General features: G+C 39.8%; 1 protein-coding gene across 2 annotated transcripts in view; it reads right to left on the bottom strand.

Moving 5' to 3' along the window:
• Window positions 1–21,887, bottom strand: part of LOC105228061 (mucin-19) — a 146,258-nt gene that overhangs the window by 101,878 nt on the left and 22,493 nt on the right. For both annotated transcript variants that reach the window (XM_011207670.4, XM_019990992.3), the window contains exon 2: window positions 21,036–21,164. The gene's annotated coding sequence lies outside the window, so the exon portion shown is untranslated. The remainder of the gene's footprint in view (window positions 1–21,035; window positions 21,165–21,887) is intronic.

Below are 21,887 nucleotides of genomic sequence, written 5' to 3'. Positions count from 1 at the left end.
ACCCAAACACACACACACATACGCCCACAATCATACACGCCATAGTCTCATTACGATATCCTTGCCTGACTTTTCTCCGCCACATGCCGCACTCAGCCTCCGTGCTGCGCTTAGCCCGACAAATGCAGAATGCAAATATATTTTGCAAACTTTGCCACCTTCGCACAAAAAGTTCCGAATGCTAACTGTACATTTAACTGCACATGTGGGCGCATGTGTGTGTGTAGCAGTGCATTTAACCGTACCAGCGCCTGGAACACTGCTCGCCCGCTGCAATTGTTGTGCATTTCACCCTCCGCCGCTCCCACCGCCCGCTCCAACCCAGCGGGGACACTCGCTCGCCAGCGTTGCCTTACTTAAAGCTCACATATTTTAGAATTTACATTTTATGCAAACATTATCGAATATTTTGCGCACTTCAACTCACACTCAGGCATTAATTTCATTAATTATCCCTTCGCTATAAGGCAAAGGGGTGGCCCAAAGGCGGCACATGCCCCACTACGAAATGTGGGTGTGTGTAAGTGTAGCTGTACTTATATAGATACTTCATTGCTTATGTATGCACTTTCATGTATATAATTGGTCATGTACGCCGGTAAATCGTCTCACAACCGAAATGCAGCGCTGACGACACAGACGCTTGACCGAAGCTAGCGGCAAGAAAGCGTAGGCAGTCAAGGAATATGCAAATGCAGAAGCAGGAAAGTTGCAAGATAAGGAAAATACTGTAATGCAAACTAAGAAGAAGGAAAATGTGGTATTCCGAAATCAATATAAAATTGTGAAAGAAGAAGAAGAAACATAAAAAAAAGAAAGCATAGTACTTGTAAGAACATGGAGCGCAGATGTGAGAAGGTGAATGCAGATTTTGAACATGTTGCGCTACAAGGTGTGGCAGCGTGCGTTTTCGAGACAGCTCAGCAACCCCGAAAGATACCAAAACAATTTTGTTGACTTTCATAGGAAACACTTCTTAAAAGAATAATTATTGGAAAAAAATAAAGGAAAAATTATTGTCGTGTTTTACATAGTTTCCGAAAACCATACAGGGTTTGTCCGGAAAGTAATAGAACTAAATCGATTTAAAGAAATTTATTGAATCTTTAAAAAACTTTCGAAATAGGCTCCTACTGCGTCGATACGGCGCTGCCAGCGCGATTTCCATTGAAGGAGTCACGGAAAGCATTCTCCGGAATAGCTTTGAGAGCCCATGTGCATGCTGCTTGGATCCCCTCTGGTGCTCGAAGACAACTGACCAGCTGCTGGTTCGTTAGCTAAGAACACCCTCTACCGAATCCAGTCGGTGTGCGCACACTCCGAAGTACAGTCGCGGCGGAAGAAAATCGGTCCTATTACTTTCCCGACAAACCCTGTGTACGAGTATATACATAGTTCGGCGCAAATAAAAACTGCAAAGAGTTGCCCTAAGACACCCTTACTGTCGAATTGTAACGAATTACAACACGAACCGGTTATATAACATATAGCAATACGACAAAAAATGGTTATTTCGCTACTAAATTCATTACACTCAATCTCTTTAATTACTTATTTGCCTGAGTTTCAAATTTTCTAAACAAAAATCGATATTTCTGCGAACCGCCGGCAACATTAAGTCCGTACTCTCACCAAAATGCTATTTCTCCGCCCCCGTTTAACACCCACACCAGCAATGGCTAGTGTCTCTAATTCTTAATTTACCAAATTACTCACTTGCCAGCAGTCAGCACTACACTCTGCATTATTGTTGTTATTTGCTTGTGTTAGTGTAGCAGCTGACGACAACACGCTTAGACGAACCGAGGGCTACATGAACACATTATCCAAGCCTCAGCCGGCTGCCTCTGTACTTCGTTGCATGCTAAATGCACTGAACGCCTTCGGCTCTCACACACACACATACACACATGCATACGATTACACATATTACCTCAACACAAATACAATTTATAACATAAGTGTGTGCCAACAATAACAATAACAATAATAAGTGGCGGCACTTTTCTTCTGCTCGCCAATGGAAACACCTTTAAATTTGCAAGGAAAATGCGTTGCCTTCCCACACATATGTACATATGATAAGTGTGTATGTGTGCGTGCGCCTATGAGTAGTTAATGTGTCCACATTGCCTATGCACTGCGTTAAGTTGCTTGCATTGTTCGTTTGCTTGCCGTTCGCTATTCCCAATTTATTTCACTGCTTTCTTCCTCGCTCTCGTCGGTTTTTCGTGCGCTTTCTGCTCGGTTTTCTTCTTCTTCAGCGCGTTTGCAGCTCTGTCTGCTCATATTTTCGCATTATCCTGGCCGGCCACTCCATGTATGCCGGTATGTCCGTCTGTTTGTGTCGATTGCATTCCTTGCAGTCGGCTGTGGGTTTCAACGAGGAAATGTCGTCGGCGTTGTTAATGACAGCGACGCGAGCTTTGCTGCTGGCTTGGAGGCCTCCATATGTTCGCTGCTTGTGCGCCCATCCGCAACTGACCAGCACGTGCAACTGCTGATGGTCGGTCGGTCGGTCGGTCGAGCTTGCATATCCTTTCTGTGCTATTAGCCTTCTTCTCTGTTGTTCGAACCTTTACATGGCTCTATTTCATTGTTGATGTCGTTGCCGAATTGCATGTTGTTGTTGTCGTATCAACTCGTTCGAATTTTCGTTGTGGGCTGTGCTTGCTCTTCTACAAGTGGTAACCCCTCAAACCACAACTCTGAATGCCGTTGACATGAGCATAATTTTCAACTGCTTGCAGTTGTAATGGCATTTTTGTTGCATCGTACGCATGTATTTGTGTAAATATCAATCCTTCTTTCTTTTAGTTTAGGTTCTTTTAAACTCCGAAGCAAAACAGGCGAATCTTGGAAGCAGTATCGAGAGAAGTTCGTTCTCTAACTATCCATATATTTAATAAACTTACACAAATTGTCTCTAAGATTCCATAAACTTGATGAGAATTTCATGACAAAAATTTTCGGGGAAGAAATATGACTTGCAATTTTTGGACTAGGCCTAGATTTTGATCAGGCATCAGATGGATAAAAAAGGTGTTAAGCGGCGCGAACGAGGAAAAATCGGAGCCTAATAAACATCGAATAAACGGCAGAAGTCGCAAAAGATGAAATCCTGCCTCGACAAAAAGCCGCGAGACGGTGTGACAACGATCTTTAGCGAAATCGCGGATCTTGCCAGCTCTGTGAGGATTGATGAGTACGACCGCAGCCATGAAGGGTAGAATCCGGCAGCGACTGCTATTTCCCCTGTATTTATGAAGGTGCTCAGGAAAAACCTCGAACCACCGCCCAAATGCGAGAGGGCCGGCCGGTACTTCAGTATGCACAATTTGGTCAGATGTGCCGACGAATGGCCGGCCTTCTATAAGAAGGTGGTAGCTAGAGTGGAGGAAGTATGGAAGGGAGCACGGCTTGAGTCGGTGGCTAAATTGGATATGGCTTCGAACCTTCTACCCCAGTTGAAATTGATCAAATGTTGCGCTATTGCAATTCTTCTCTTCCCACCCAATACTGAAATGTGATTAGGCTGGAAAGAATCGAGGAGCCTTATGCAACCAATGGTACTCATAAACAGAGTGTTCCTCTTTACTATCAGTGACGCAAAAAGGGACATAAAATGTGACTTCGAGAGGGTGGTACTCAGAATACTCCCGAGAAAAGCTAGAGCGAATGACCCACTGTCTCAATAGGGACGGAAGAAAAGGACGGTCCACTTGCAATTGAATACCGAATCTATCCTCTCGGTCGCGGTGAGCCGGGAGGCATATCGTCACTGTCAAATCACATATTCCAAAAACAATCGGGATTCCGCAGAGAAAATGAGGTGAAGCTCAAGTATTTTTTCTTTGCATTAATAATAAACAAAATTTGTAATTAAAATGAATAATTTGCCACAAGTGGAAAGTTGCGGCAATAAAGTTGACCACAACAATAACACCAAGCCAAAGCTGTGTCGGATAATTTCATATTCTAACTGCGATTTTGAGCGTTGCGATGCCTCAAATGTGGCGAAACAACGCGCTCGCATGTTCTCATATGCAGCCATACAATAATTATACCGGTTCTCTTAAGTGGACATGGATGTAGACGTGGCTGAACATTTGGACGGACCCAAAGACATATTCACAGCCAAAAGCCTTTGTGCACTTGTGTGTTTGTATGTGTGCGAGGCATATCGAACGAATGCTGATCAGCAACTCGTTGCAGCAGCGTTCACAACGAAGTTGCTATTATTAGTCTATGCCTGTTGGTGCTGTTGTTGTTGCTGCATGTGTGCATATCACGGTGATCAGCATTAATTTTTCTGGTCATTATTGACTGCGCTGCTGCCGCCGCCGCCGCTGTTGTTGCCGTGTTATGATAAGTCGTTATTAAACGACGTCAACGATCGATAGCCAACCTGCCGGTGTGTTAGTGTGTGTTTGTGTTTATTTGTTTGCATTGTATTGGCACCACAATAATTTAGCCATGCACAGGAAGTAGAGCAACTTTTTTAGCAGTTCGGACATATACTTAAGCTTTTTTCTCTCTCTCTCGTTTTGCATGTGTGTTAGTGCAAATATGCAAACTTATTTATGCCTGTGTGTATGTGTGTGTGTTTGGGTGTGCTGACATCAATAATATCGGCGCAGCACGGCAATTACAATGCATGAATAGCCGATTAATTGTCAGTTAGTGGCAGATATGCATGAGAAATTGGATTGTTAAGACAACAAAATACTAACTAATGACGTTGCAAAGGAAAAGCAGGTCGCAGGCGTGCAAAACAGTTCGGAAGACAGGGCAGAAATGCCAACAGCAAAGCGATAAAGTTAAAAAAGAAAACACTTTAATAATAGAAATTAAATTTAATATGGGAAAAGCTACGCAGAAACACTGGAAAATCATTTACTGACGGCAGCTGAAAGAAATGCTGCCACTGGCCACTTTGCTTTACTACCAATTGCTTTGCAGAGGGTCTACAGGACCTAGATTACAAATCGGTGGTATGCTTCACAGGCGTGTTGAAGTTCTAAGTTTAACTACTCATGTTCGCTATCAGCAGATGTACTCATATATACAAATAGGAACTGGGATACGAAATCTAAAGAAAAGCATTATGGCCTGCTATTTATTAATCAGTTGAGAATTACATGCTTTACATCAGTTAAAGAAAATATGATTCAAAAAGTAAGCTGTTCGATAAAACATAGGTTTATAAGTATAGAAAATGACTAAATAATATCTTTTTGTCTCTTTACATATAATCGAGACCTCAACAACGGAACTCAATGCCATTCTCCAGGCTGCTTTTAGACTTAGTGAAAGTATGTAGATATCCTCCAGCAAGGCCACACTGAAGTTTTCTACTGCTTTGATTGCATTCCTTCCAACCTATATCTCTGTAACGAAAAGCCTTTACCTGATGGTACCTTCTCAGTTCACACACCTGCCTGGGATTTATGGGCGGAGCGAAGCCCTTGAAGTACGGAAGCAGTAAGATGTTTCACGGATGGATATTAAAAATGAGAGTAGGTGGTGGAGACTTCGGTTGGGAGCTCCCCATCAACTCTAGTTCCATACTACCATACCACTTTCGGCGTCTTTCAAGCGGAAGTGGCTGTCATCAAGGCTGCAGTAGATGTACTGCTTCGAAGTGCAGCTTCTTTCAGAGTGGTGTAAATTCACTTCGACAGCCGAGCGGATATACTGATTTTGACTTCGCTGACTGTCTCGAAACTAGTCAATGAGTTTATGATTTCATTAGCAAAGCCTCAAGTTTCTTCTATTTTCGACTCGTATGGGTCTCCGGTCATAGCGAAATCACTGAAAACGATGAGCTTTATAGGTATGTTACTCTTTACCTAATTTCATCCATTTGGAGTCGAGTCGGTCTTCCGACGTCTGCTCAGCAGGCGCTGATTTACGACCACAATTTGTGCGATTGCGTGTTACTTCTGGCACAGAGTGAACCGTAAAAGGACATCGAACTAGCAAAGTCAATGACGCCACAATTGTAGGTGTTCTGATTGGATACTGTCCACTTAAGTATTCTGTTGGACGCGCTTTTAGAAAGCTATTTGAAGAAATGCGATGGAATACCCTTGTCACTTCAAATACCTGGATTTTTCTACCGACCGAGTTATAATCAACAGAAATCAAGACATTTGGAACGGTCCGCAAGTAAAATTCAAACGCCAAATGGCCTCATTATCCTTATTAAGTTACGCACTAGAGTTCGATAGCTTCAATTATAATTGTCAGCGTCTAGTATAAAGATATATACGTTCGAGTTAAAGTATAATTTTGTTCACTATAACACGATTCCCGTCAGCAAAGCAAAGGACTTTACGAACAAGGAGGAAGGATTGCAAGCAGTCTTGGAAAGAGTGTTGTGATACGAGCACGAGTACGAGCGAGTGTGGGCGTTTGAAATGAAATTCGCGTGTTACACATGAGCACGCAGCGATCACAACAAAGCCAGCCACAGCAATGACAACAACATCAACATAAATTGGATAAATGCTGAAAAAGTAATAACAAAATGAAATACAACAACAAAGGGAGAAACAACACCAAGCACACATGTAATGCAACCCCTAAAACAATAAACCCTTCTTTATTAGTCTAAAAGTAGAGGTCTTGATCCCCACACCCGCACAGCTAAGCGACGCTTACCCATATATCTGCGTATAACTTACCTATATCCAGTCAGTGTGTGTGTGTGCGTTCGCCTTGCACACTCATAATGAGCTCGCATATTCGCATTAAGCGTGTATTTGCTTTTAATTTAAAATTCTAAACTCAAAATACTTATGACCGGCTCTTGCCCCGCCGCGCTGCAAACAATCGCCCTTTCCGCATGTCGCGGCGCCGTCTACTTTAGCAGTTCGTAAGTACACTTTGTATATTCATATTTTATGATTCATTACTTGGCCAAGCGAATGCACGTCGCGCGGTTAAGGTGCGCCGAAAGCGGCGGTGCTGTGGCATGCCACACAGGAAACAGCGCAACGAAGACTCGGGAAGCGCGGCAGTAAGGCAGTTAGTAGCCGCCAGGATAATGACGACGCGCGTCAAGCGCCAAGCATAATTTCGTTAAATTAGCGCAAAACAATGACAACAACAACAGCAAAAACAAAGACAACAACAATAGCAAAAACAACGGCAGTCGCTAGAACAAAGGATATTGAGCAATAATCATAATAATGGCTGGAAAACAGCGCCCGACACAAACATTTACAAAAACTCCCCAATTGAGCACGCACTGAAGTTGAAAGCTCAGTCCAAACAACAACAACACCAGCAAAATGTAATAATAATAACAAAAACAATGGTCACCAAAGGAAATATGTAGAACAAAATCGTAATTAAGAAGCACACAGTGCAGAACGCGCACAAATCATAATATATTGGCAAAAAACCAGGCGGCGGGTGCGGGGAAGCGACGAATTCGGCGAAAAAAATCAAATACATGCATTTATTTTTGCTTTTAATTATTTGCTAACTGCGCTTGGTGGATAATTTTATTTTTTATTGGCTCCGCCATTCGAACTAATTAACGAAATTTTGCAACCCCCGAAGACCGACGGATTTTTGCATGATTTTGCAATTAATTTCCTCAAAGGCTTCGCGCACATACATCATATACACACATACATACATACGAATATGGGCTTTGAGCATTTCGTTCGGCTTTTCGATTGTTCAAAGGGGTTATCGAATTATAAATGCCGGCCTTTTAGGGGAGTTTGCACTCACATTTACCGTTATAATATATGTGTGTGCATATACACAGGAAATTTAGCTTATTATACAATTTTTTTCGGGAAATTTCAGTTAGGTTTGGGCAAATCGATTTTTGCCTTCTACTGAACAGGGGTGTTAATGAGTTTTGTGTCGTAGCACTTGCGCGAATCTAACTGTAAAATTTTAGAAATGACGCTTTCCAAAATTGCTACCTTGCACTTCCTAAACATGCGCTCGTTTATTCAGTAATGTATGCTGAGATGACTCTCATCTCATATCGAAAAAAATTTTGACTTTGAACGCGCCTTATTATCCTAGTATTTTCTCAGGAGGGTGCCAGACACTTCACCTCTTTGAAAAACATAATTTTTACGATCAGGCAATCTGTGGATCCCATCCCTGAAGCAGCATTCCAGGAAGTTCTGCAAAATACCCTGAAGTGAGAACGCTTGCCACACATACATTTTTTGAGTTCTGAAAACAAATAGAAGTCGCTGGGGGCCAAATCTGGTGAATACGGAGGATGCTTCGAACGAAAATGCTCTTGAGAACCGGTGCGTTGTCCTGATGAAAAATTATTTGTTTCTTCTGCAAACCGGGTATTTTTTTCACGAATTTTTTCCTTCAACTGGTCCAAAAGGTTGCAGTACTATTCAGAATTAATTGTTTTATCAGTTTGCAAGTAATCCATAAACAAAATTCCTCTCGCATCCCAAAACACTAATACCATATCCTTTTTGGCGGATTTCTGGACACGAACTAGTTTCGAAGCCTAACAATCAGGTTCACACCACTCTTTAGTCTCTTGTTTCAATCCAGGTTCGTGGTGATGGACCCAAATATCAACCACATTGATGAATCTTTATTCTTTCTAAAACGCTCAAAATGTTGCTGAGAAAGTCGCATTTGAATGTGTTATCGAAGGCGGCACCCGTTGTGCACACAGCTTTCTAAAACCCAAATTGCTGAGTATTGAGTGGGACTTTTGTGGCTTACTGTAGCCAGTCATTTAAAATAATACTTTTGAAAGCCTGCTACGTTTTCAAAGTACATTTCAATTTCAGATTTCGAAACTTGTCACTTGTAGTTTTTTTCATAGTCTACAAGCTCTAAAAATCTATAGTCAAACGTTCTTCATAACAGGTTTCTAAACATTTCACTTATCTATACCAGTAAGGCTGTCGAAACTACTGAAGATGTGTTAGTTTTGATAAATATTTTGTATATATCAAATATTCTATATATTTGGGTGTGTACATTATTAACGAAAGCATATTACTATTTATTTGCATTTCGAGTTTCTTTTTTGCCACCTTGAGCACATTAAACCTTCCTTTGCTCACGCCTGACCAGTTGCACATTCAAATATGTGGCCTGAAATTTCAATAAATCACATACATTATTGAAGTAATATTCGTGCAACATTTCTACCGCCTTGAACAAATTCAAATTATTACTAGCGCCAATTAAATCAGCGCAATTACGGTATGTTCAATTTTTAATGTCAACAACAGCCGCACCCAAAATCGCCTAAAGCCAAATATCAAGACGGTATGCGTATCAAAGAGCAAACAAAAACAAATATGTATATATTTAAGTTAATTTATATTAAATCGTGACATGCGTAAAGCAATTAAAATTAAGCACTGGCAAACGATTTGCATTAAAATATGTATTTAGTGCGATTAAAAACATAAAATTGTTTAACACGCTGCGCTATTCATTTCTAATATTGACATTAAACAATGTAATACAGTTTAAAAAAGCAAACAGAGCGCAATTAAATTAATTCGAATTCAGTGACATAATTTATTTAATAAGTTAAGCAATAACAAGCCTATATAAGTATGCTATAATAGTTAAGTGTTAAGCGCTTGCCTACTTAACAATGGAAAATTGGCAACAATGCATGCGCATTACGGTGCGCGACTTCGCTAAGCAAGCAAACAAATGTTGAGTGCCACGTTGCCTTGCTTCCCCGTTTTTCATATATTAATTATTTTAATTTTTTTTTTTGAGTTCACGCAGCCACAAGAAGAACGCGCGTATTTCTTACTGCACTGTTATAAATAAATTCTGATTTCTCACTTTGATTGCCGTAGAAAACATTTATTTCGAGACACACACGCGCACACGTTCTGCTCATTAGACCGTTGATAAGTTACCGCTGCTTACTTGTCATTTCGCTGATTTATTTTCAATTTTCATGCTGATGTGCGAGCTTTTCATAAAAATATGTACATATTTATATAATTGAAATCTTTGCACATAAATTTGCATAAAATTCAAGTCATTCATTTATGTCAATTGGCTGTCGCTACAAAGCCATACCACCCGCTTGGCGCTGCACACCCCGCTGCCGACAACACCGACACGGACACAATCACTGTCGCACGAACATGAGAATGAACGACATGGCAGCCATGGCGTTCGCGCGCGTTTGTACATAATTCAGAGCTATCAATTTCTTTTAATTGAGAACTAAAAATGCAAGAAAACAAAGGCAAAAAGACATTCAGCCAGCAGGAAAAAAACAATCTACTTTGTCTCAATTTTAATTTAAATTTATTAAATTTGCACGCAATGCAAGGAAAGAACCGTCGTTGGCAGTGGCCAGCAGCTGCGCATGCGTCACTGGTCGTTTGTTGGCAGTTGGCCGGCCTGCAAGGGGGTGGAGCACACGTTGAGTGGCAGTGTGGCGTTTTTGCCACCACAAACATCACTCGGCCAGCGCTGGCAACCGCTAAACAATATTGTCTTGCCGCCGTCACTCGCGCATTCGTTGTTCGTTCGTGTTGCAAATCTGATTTCTGCTGCTGCTTTCCACACTTGCCGCGCGCTGATACGCCAGTACGCGCGTGTGCGTTGCTAGCATGCGCCGTGTGGCAACATTTTATTGCTCATTTAGCAGCGCTGCCTTGTCGTTTTGTTCTGCTGCTCCTCCGTTTCCCGCACATAGCGCAGATGTTGCAGATTATTCTTTTATTTTGCTTCTTACTTTTTCGGTGTTCGCCACATTTTCTCCTTTTATTGCCGTTCACATGCACACCACAGACACTCAGCGCATTTAATTCATTTTTATTATGCCACAAACGTGCAACACAATTAATAAAATCCTCTACTTTATTGTTGGTCCAAACGCAATAGCCAGCGTTCGGCAAATAAGTGGCGTCCAGTGCCGCACGAAATGGCGTGAAATTCAACTGCGAAGCGTGCATATTTGCCACACATTACGGCAAGTGCAACGTCCAGCAGACAGCACAACCAGCAAACAGCTTCCAGCAGACGCGCCGTCATCCATTGTGGCGGCGATCGTCGCCGTCGATCGTTAGCTGGTCGATCAATGGACAACTTTTCAATAATAATTGCCATTTGTGGAATGTGGCACAAGCACACTCTAGAGAGCTCATAATCATTATTGCATAAATTATGAGTTGTTAGTGTGTCCGCAAACGGGAGTATCGACTGTAATGAGTAAGTAAAGCTGGTCGGTTTTCATGTTGTAAGAATCTATCATGATTACCCATGCGCGCAATTTGACTCAGTCAGCAGTGATTTGCGGACTCAAAGCGCTTGCTTTGCTAACTGCGAGTATATGATGTCTAAGGCCATGCTGTTGAATGTATGTTCTGCTTTATTGCTATATTTTGCAAATAATTTAATGAGTTGCATCAACATGCACTAAAATGAGGGAACTTGCAACAGCTGAGAAGTAGCTGCTCCACTGGGAATAGCACTTTTGAGTAGCAATTAAACATATTATTATTTTATGCTGCGAATTTGAAAGCGCTGGAGCCACAAAGTGTGCGCTAAAAAATGTTTAAATTACAAGAAAAGCGAGAGAATCCTATGAGGATGCAATAAATGAGTTGAGCTATATACAATATATGTATATATTGGCGCATATCTAATAGTATCCTTCAGTTCGCCAAGCGTTACTCGCCAGCGAATCGAACAAACTGTATCAGTTAATCAAAGAAATGAACAGCACTTGTTATGTAATTCTAAGTACACTAGAATGCCTTCTGACACATGCGCAATAGTTCTGTAATTCTTTATCTTTTGCAGATATACTTTTTTTTTGCCCAAAAAATGTTTTATTAACCCTTAAAATGCTTTTTTTCTATAACCTATATATTGGTTAGTTGAAAAAGTCTTTTCGTATTTTGTCGTTCGATGTCGTTGCAGTCGTATATCTCCAGTGCTACCAATCACATTGTGTCATACCATATAGTGTTGGAAGGTGAGACAATATTTTTTACTTTACGTCTTGAGTTTTCAAAATCAAAGCAAAATGAAAATTTGTATATCAATTAGTATTTCGACTATTTACTATAGTAAAAGTGAGCTCAAATAAGCAAAGCAAAACTTGGTAGCACTGACTGTACCAATTTTGTGAGTTGTTTGCATATTATTTTGCACGACATCAACTCGTTAACTTTGGTGCTGCTTTAAAGTGTAATTTTTTGACTAGAGAGCAGAAGCGAGTAGAAAAATGGCGAATCGAAGGTAGGCAATATGTAAGCAGTGCCTCAAAACTACTCACATTAGCACTCGAAATCTCAAGGGTACAACATATTTCGCTCCAAAGTTGATACCTTATGTTCACTAGAGGCTGTTAGGGCTGGAATTATCGTGACATTGTCTCTAGGACCTTATACCAACCGAGGTACAATGTGGTAATAATCTCAACTTGCAACATGGAGTGGAAGAATCACTCCCTTCAGTCATTGCAAAAGAGAGAAACGTGTTCAATTGGCAAAGATATACATACATATGTAAGTATGTACAAGGAATATCACATTTTAGACCAGATAATGCATAGAAAGGACCCGCAAAATGAACGTGCTCCTTCAAAGAATTGTGTCAACCAATCAGCGTCATCAAGTTGAGTTTGTTCATTGGCGTACAGACGTAATGATTACGTACGTATGTAAGTATGTGTGTATAAATTATCGAAAAAATCATGTTAATTAACATTAATAATTTTTAATTGCCGTGGCCCGCAATTACAGTTAAAATGGTTACTCTTTGCATTCAAACGCGCAATTAAAATAAAATTTTATGCGCACAAATTGTTGTTGTTGTTTTTGTTTGTGCTTTTAGCTTTCCAATATTTGTGCGTTACATTCCCCTCTGCACCGCTGTTATTATTATGATTCTAATTGTAAATAATTAAATCTGTCAAACGTTAATGGCAGTCAATTGAGGTGAAACGAAACTAGAAACACAACAACAGCAACAGCAACAAAAAAGGCGGCCGTTGCATTTAATATAAACAAAATTTTGTTGAATTACATCAGCGACATAAAGCGCGGCGGCAACGGCAGCGGGTGCCAACATGCAACGACGCCACTTAATCAACCCGCCACCACCGCGCAGCGCGCACATGTGCCGCCACCGATATCCAATTCGTTTATCGCAGCAAATTGCTTGTGCGCATGCGCAAACACATGCACTGTGACGCAACAACAACAAACACAACAACATTGCCAACAAAATAACGCTGATTGATATTTTAGTGTGTGCGCTCGTGTGTGTATGTGGCTTTTTTCACATCTCTCTCGCGCACGCTGTTGTTGTTGTTATATTTCGTTTTGTGTTTTGCGCTTTGCTTTTCGTCTCAATTTGCTTATTTATAGTATTTATTCGTATTTTGATTTTTTTACTCGTTTATTATTGGTTGGCTGGCAACACGCTTGTGGCGTCAATGCGCTCATTGCCGCTGCCAATTATTATGAATACGAGCGCAACAACAATAACAAAACTAATAATAAAAATACAAAATACATTAATGTATATACAAGTGAGCCAATAATACAATAAATAAATAGCTACAACAACAAATGAGTGAAGTAAATAAATAATTGCAAATGTATTTATACACATTAAACTAAATGTAGGCAAGTGTGTATGTGTGTGCGTGTGTGTGACCGCGCATTGATGTGGCTCCATTAATTGAAAGCTGGAGAACTGTACCCAGCAAATTATTATGCTGATGAGGCGCAAATAGAACGAATTAAATACGAACGCACACACAAATAAAATATTTTTAATGTATCTATGTACATATGTATGCACATGTGTGTGTGTACATATTAGTTAAATCAAAATTGTATATGTATCTAAATTAGCAGAGGATTTTTTAATGAAGCATGTATTGATTTGGCGCCACGAGATATATTGACTACATATATGTATGTATGTACATATCATTCATCGCTCAGCCTACACTGAGCGAAAAATAATTGTAATTTTGCTAAACAATAAAATTAAATAAAAGAGGAAAAGAAAAAAAGCGGACTTCGACTGCTCCGAAGCCTTAACACCCCACACTTAAACAAAAGATTCTTTATAAGAACTTGATTCCGGCCGTTTTTCGTAAAGATATCTCGTAAAATTAAAAAGCATGTAGGAAAGTTCGTATGTAAAAATCATAAAAAAATCACGCGGTCCCGAAAGGACTCCCAGACGATTGTTGGCCTACTGGCTTCAATTGCGAGCCAGATAGGCATAAGCAGAGAACGTTCTCTGGAAGTACGTCTTCTTTTTCTATTCTCTGCAGAAAGTGCAGGGAAGTACACCTCATCTGTGCAATATTATCTTAAACTCCTCTTATATATGTATCTAAGAGCTTCACAGTTCAAGCAACTAGATAAAGTATCAAAATTAGACATCAAGTCGAAGAATACTTCAGCTCACATTAGACTAAAGCTTCAGCTGACCTCACTAGGGACCAATAAATGTATGTATGAGGTGACAGGCAGGCAGTATAACCTTACCTAACCTCTTAGTGCTTTATAAATAATTTTTGTATTTATTTAAAATTGAGTTAAAAATAGAAAGATATAATAAAAATATAAAAAAATAAATAAATTAAATTTTTTTTCAATACAAAATTACTGGCAATTTCTGCTTATTTGTGCAAAGTATCACATAACGATAGAGACCTCATTGAAATAATTCCACGAAATCGATAAATTGATATTAACTTGACGGCTGTTGAAATGAGGCAAGCGCAAACTTATATATATATACTTATACATATATACATACATACATATGTATGTCCACACGATTACATCTCCTATAAATAATAATATATGCAGGCATAGGGGCCCCCCTTATTAATTTAGCCCTGATTTACAAACGCGTCATAAACATTTCCACGATGCCGACAGCCGCACAATAAATTTGTATAATTTCCTTCAATTATTAACGCTGATGACAATCAACATCATCACTATTAATAACTCTCCGCGCTCGACATTCAGCGATCATTAGCTTTGCGTGGCAAGGCACAGCATAGCCAGGCGTTGCGACGATCGTTACATTTCGGCTGCTACTTACGCTTGTGCCTCAGCATTTTGGGCCAATTGATTGGGAAAAATCCACGCTTCGCCGGCAACGGCAACTCATTTGCTTTGATTTGAGTGTCGTTCGGCGTAATTATTCTAGATTGTTTCTCAATTATGAACCGCTGATTGTACGAGTATTGATTCAGATTCAGGGCGATGCTTTGTTTTTTGTTGCCTTGGTAGGCGAGGGGTGTTGTGCGGCGTCTGTATGTGAATAACTTTCCGTTTTCCGTTATTAAATTGCTACTGCGTCGAGTGATTTTTAATTTATTTTTATGTAAGTACTTAGTTGTTGCGCTCATTGTATTCAATGAGCTGTAATTTGAGTCTCATTTGAATATTTTATTCGCTCGCTGCAATCGCCGTCATTACTCGTACGTTCGATCGTTCGTCATTTCATCAGTTCAATAACGCAATTGAGTACAAAGTTCAATGAAAAGATATTTAACCTTTTAATGAGTTATTCGCAATGAGGAGAAGCAATTAGCACCGTTGTGAATACAAATGTGGTACAGTTGTGTTTGAAATTTTTCATTCTTAAGTGTACGGCTTGATAACTGTGATTTATTGAAGACGGAGGGCAGCCATAAGTATTTGATTTATTTTTAGAAAATAACATAATTTCGTAAAAACGCATCACCGTTGAACGAAGATAACACCAAACTGTAAGAAAGTAGAAAGCAAAGCTGAATAGATTAACTGTAGATATTTGAATGTGAAAACGAAGCTATCTCAATATTGTGAAAGCACAAATTTCTTCCAGTTAAATGTACGAGTTACTTAACCGGTTACTTTCAGACTTCCTCTTCCATACAATAATACTTAGGTCATGCGTTTGACAGTCTTACTACTCAAAACAAGAGAAACAATCGGAAAATTAAACAGATGGCAGATGACAGACACTTGTTGGATTTGTTTTATGATACCTTGTGAGAACTATGAAAATCCTGACGAGTTCTTTCTAATTCTCAGATGCTTCGTTATCAAGAAGTCAAGTAATACAACAATCTGCCACCCAAAATAAGCAGGAAGGCCGCGCCAACTGTGTGATCTATTGATCTACCTTTGCCTTTTCGATTCTACAAAATCTCACAAGTACAACATTGTATCTCAAACGGTACACTAACTCAAACTATATGTCATGCGGGCAGCCAACTAATCAACCAATTAATATTTGACAACAACAATTTGCGTCATAAATCAGCGAAACTTTCAGGTGCAATTAGCATAAAATCGCTCGAAAATATTCCACATTGCTTTATAACGCATATAAAATGCCTGTTATTGACATTAAAGCGCCATAAAATAGTGCATTTTGTATGAATTAGATAGAAAAAAACGGTTGTTTGTTGCGCCGCAAGCAGATATGCGAATTTAGTGTTGCCACCAGTGATGCCTGATCGCCTGTTGGGTGCGTCGCGGCGAGCCTGCCGACGTTAGTGCGTGTGCGTGTGTGCGGCTGTGCGGCGCTTTATCGGTCGCTTGGCCTGTGGGCCGCCACCGCCTGTTGCGTACAATCGACAACAGCTCGTAATAATGATCGTGACAGATTGTGGCAGCGCGTATGAAAGATCGCTGCCGTGATCGGAGCGACAAAGCCGGTCGCGCAGACACACCACCGATGCTGCATAATGTGGCACATAAATTACACGAGCTTATAGCAGGATGGAATGGCTAATGCTTGAATAAAATATGAAAATTTGTTATGTACGAGTTTATGTTGTTGCGTGTGTTGGCATGAATATAAAATGTGGCCAAGAGTCGACGGCGGATCAAGATAGGCCGAATTTGTACATATTTCGCTTAAGTGTTGAGAAAACTAGGTGCAGTAACGGAGTTCAGATATAGATATAGAGTATTTTAATCTTAACTGGTGCAGACGCCGTTTGAGCGGTTATAGCCGAATTGACAACAGCGCGTCAGTCGTTTCTTCATTTCGTTATTTGACGCCGATTCGAGATACCAGGTACTTGTTCACCTGATCTCTTCAACGGAATGGAGGTCTTCCTCTTACTCTATTTCCACCGGGGGGTACTGAATCGAATACTTTCTGAGCTTCAGTGTTTTCATTCATTCAGACAACATGTCCCAGCCAGCTTAGCCACTGTCTCTTCATTCGCTGAACTACATAAGTATGTCAATCTCTTTGTATATCGCGTACAGCTCATCGTTCCATAAACTGCGGTATTTGATGTTGTCAAACGCAAGGGATCAAAAATCATCCACAAAACCTTTCTCTGGAACAATCCTAACGCCGACTCATGAGATGTTGATATTGTCCATGTCTCCGAACCATGTAATAGGACGGGAATGATAAGTGACGTGTAGAGTTTGGTCTTTGTTCTTCGAGAAAGGACTTTACATTTCAATCGCCTACTCAGTCAAAAGAATTGGCAAGAGTGGTTCTGATCCAACGCAGAACATTTAAGACGACATTTTTGTTAGTGTTAATACTGCTTCTAAGATGGACCTAATTATCTACGACTTCAGTCAAGAGAAAGCAGAACTAACGGCGCAGATATTGAGGCCAATGCTACTAATATCATCGACGTACGCCAGCAGCTGTACACTCTTATAAAAGATTGTACCTTCTAATAGAAGATTATACCTTTTCCATTTAGCTCTACAGACGGTATTAATGTCTTAAGAAAAAGTTTGAAGAAGCCGCACGAAAGAGAGTCTCCTTGTTTGAGCCTTCGCTTAGTAGCGAATGTCTCTTATAGACTTTTTGCGATTCCGACGAAGTTTTGCTATTGTCAGTTGTCATGTCAATTTTATCTCAAGACGCGTGATGGTGTTGCCAATAGTTCGCTCCGTAGACTGATTATTTTGGCCATAAGTTGAGCGAAGTGCGCGAAACACGTTCTTTACAGAACATGAATTTTCGTAATAAAGTTGAACGATTTGTAAACATTGTTCAGGCGTAAGTCTTTCACGATGAAATGCCAAACAATACTGAATAAAAATATCACGCGTGATCTGTCCAAAAAACACTATTGAAGCAAGTATCTCTACTTGGATCGCCCATTATATTGTGATGTGTAAAATATGTTATGAAAAAGACAAAAACTGATGTCTTTAACTGCAGTCCAAGCTCTCGCTTACATGAAATTTAATTAACGGTTATTCTCGCTCTTTTATATTAGCTAGAATGAGACTGAGACTGAGAAGAGATGGACTCTCTGATGCAAGATTTAGTATGAATTTAGAAATAAATTTTAGAAACCTCACCTAAAAGTCTACAAAGGTATTGGTTATTTAAGCCATAGACTATAGTTCTTCACCAGTGCAGTTATCCGGTGCCAAATACCAATGTCAATGCATGCCACATGTTTTCTTAAGGTGTCGTTGTACTCAAAACATGTAGAAACCGGACTTGCGATGCCCCTTCAAATCGGTGCTGATAAAGAACACATTTTTATTTGTAAAAAAAAAAACATTTCGCAAACTAAAATGTTACTTGTTAATAAAAAATTCAATTTAAATTGATGTAAAATTACAAAAACCTGCTTGCTCACGCCCATTTCGGCCAGAGGCTTACGGGGGGCACGTTTTGCTTGCCAAAATATGCTTATTAGCCATTCAAATTACCGACATAAAGATATGAAAATTAAAAATTACTTAAATACATATAAAGGAATGCATATGGATTTGCCTAATTGCCGGCTGCGAGTGCTTTCGAAACCGAACTCGGCTTAAACATAAAGCAGCATAAAATATTACACTTAATTACCGCTACAATGTTGCTTAGAAATGCAGCCGTGAGTGCAACAGCAACACGTAAGTAGTATAATAAACATGTATGTATATAAATATGTATGTATGTATCTGTGTATATGTATGCATGTGTGTGTGTGTCTGCTTGTTTGCAACTCCTTGGCACAAAATGTCACTCCAACTTGGCGCTGCTCGCTGTTGCATGCAAATCGCGCTAAATTAATTGTTGCGTGATTATTTGTTGTATATTTTCATATAATCACAACAACCATACATGCATACATTAACACATACATATGTACGTGTATCGAGCATATCAAGCGCTTGCTTTGGCCATTGCTGCATACAGCTTTAATAAGCTTTTGCAGAAAACAAAATTTAAATTAATATGTGTGTTCTTGGTGTTGTTGCGTGTTATTGTCGTGCGCCATTCGTTGCTATTAATTAGCAGCTTTAGATATTTTGCATTTATATTTGTATTTCTAGGAAAGCTGCGAGGCAAAGTTGGAGTGCCAAAGCCTTCAGAGGCGCTTTAAAGGCTGCTCGACAGCAACATGCTGCACACACTCACACTAACACACACACAGACATATTTTGTTCGATTTTGGCGCTGCAATTATATTTCAAATGCAAATAAACATACATATGTATGTATTTATTTATATGTAGCCTAAGCATGTATTGCAAGCCAATGCCGCGCTTCTTGTATCCGCAATTATCTTTTAAGCCATAAATCCACGCTCGTTTGCATTATCGCCATTTTCGCAAATCCTTTTACGCAATATTTGCATATTGCCACAATCAACGGCTGCCAATAATAATAACAATCACAACAATAATAATGAGCAGCCATAGAAATTATCATAATAGACATAAATCGCTCACAAATGCCTAACCATGTGTCTATGTACGTGTGTGTGTGCGTGTGTGTTCGCAGGTAATTTCGTACAATAATTGCAATTGGCACAAAACAATTACAAAGATAACCAATTTGAAAATAGCTTGGAAATTCGCAAGGCACAAATAACTGTTAGCGCATGCCATTGAAGCCATGAATAATATATATACATATGTACAAACATACATACATATGAACACCGACATTTCTTGAGCGATTGAAGTCGATTGAAGCATTGCCGTTGATTGGTTTCTAATTTCGCACTAAATTTATTTGCACTCGCAAACCAACAAGCGCTGCCACACACACGCAAAATATATATTATATGCGTATGAGTGTGTGTAAATAATGTGCGCATATAAATATGCCAAACAAAATGAAGCCCACAAGTCAGATAGTGAAAACTGAATTTACTTTCTGGCGAAAACAACATCAAGCCTGTGAGGTTATGTGCCGTTTGTGGCACGAAGAGCCTAGTAGAGTAGTAGCCGCCCAATTGGGCTACGCCAAGCGAAAGGTCGTACCGGTAATGTTACTGTTTATCCGATTTGGTTTTAAAATAGCTAAGGAATTAAGAATAAATAATGAAATCGGCAGCGCGAAAGTGTAATGATGATTTATTTGAAGACTAAATGTCGATCAAGATCAGAACCTCAAGCAAATTTGTTCCTAAAAGTCGGCTTCGCTTCAAGAAAATGACTGCAGCTATGGTTCCAGCAAAAATATAAATATCCGAACAGACACCGTTTGAAGCGGCATGTTCAGTGCCTGTCGGAAATTAAATGCATCCGAAACTTGGTCGATATATGGTTCTAGGTCGTGGACAAGTTGGAGGAATGTTCTACTGATGTTCTTAAGAATCGCCTCCGCTTTAAAAAGGTAAGTACAGGCATGGTCCCGACGAAAATATCCGAGCATAAACCGAAGAGAAAAGTGTTATGCTAGCGACTTGAGGATCCTGTTGCGTCTTAGACTTTTCTAACCAACGCGGTGTATGCAGAAAGAAGGAGTACAGACTGTCAAATGTGACAAATATAATTTTAAGGTTATTTATCCTCCGAATTTTGACATCATCGACGGAAATGTTGAGGTCAAGTCTATACTCCTTCGTCCAGTGGGTACATAGCGTGACTGTGGATTTGGCAGTGAGAGTTTTAGGCTCCTACGACTGAAGAAGCGAGGCAGTTTTAGTAGACGGCCGTTCATCAAATGTAATAGATCACGATTATTAGTAGAAAAAAAATGTCGGGGTTCTCCAAACTTAACCGCTTTTAGTCTTTGTGCTAGAGATCGTAGTCATTTTGTATTTGTGAAATTGAGCTTACCTTGAATTTCGTCCAGCTTTTCCAAACAAAGGAGTTGACTTTTGACAGTTATTCGATAACAACAAACTGCAGTGCCAATAATTCTCACCTTTCCAATGTGTCTTTATTGCTTTTGGCTGCTGGGACTAACTGAAAATAAACAGGAAAAGGAATCTATAAAGTTTGGAAGAATAAATAAATTTAAATAGAACTATAATCATAAGTATTTCAATTTCTTGACCCATTTGGCATAACTAGCAAGCACAAAGTTTGCGCAAATAAAAATGGCTTCGGAGTTCACCAACGCTTACACTATATTCTACACAAGCTAATGGGAGAGCAGCAAAACTTGCAAGTGTTGCTGGCTTTTCAAACACAATTAAGCTCAGCAGCTCACAAAAATACAAAAGAAATGCAAAAGCAAAAAAAAAAAAACAAGTAAATAAAATAGAAAAATACACAAGAAAACCGTTAGCGGGGTGTTTTCCTATATTTCAAGCGTAATAAGACTATTATGAAGCTAAGCAGAGCTAAGTGATTGCGAAGCAAGCGAACCACTTAGTCGGTGTTTATAGCTTCTTCACACCACCGCAAAGCTTAAATCACCGTAATTTAGTAAGAAAAAAATATATTTACTGCTGTACCAAAACCTCACCAAAGAGCCAGTGCCTGAACAATGGAGCAGAGTGAAAGAAACGCTTAACAGTGCGGACAAAGGGCCAAGCCAGCAGGCCAAATAGCAACCTGTTGCTGCTTGCTGCTTTTGGGGTAGAAAAATAAAATAAAAACACACCGAAATACAAAAATAAAATAACAGTATAAGGCATAACAACAATAACAGCAACCAACGACCGTGGGAGAGAAGCAATGTAG

The sequence above is a fragment of the Bactrocera dorsalis genome, chromosome 3 (genome assembly GCF_023373825.1).
Source record: "Bactrocera dorsalis isolate Fly_Bdor chromosome 3, ASM2337382v1, whole genome shotgun sequence".
NCBI lineage: Eukaryota > Metazoa > Arthropoda > Insecta > Diptera > Tephritidae > Bactrocera > Bactrocera dorsalis.
The sequence above is the reverse complement of the archived record's forward strand: the minus strand, read 5'-3'. Positions and strand labels throughout refer to the sequence as shown.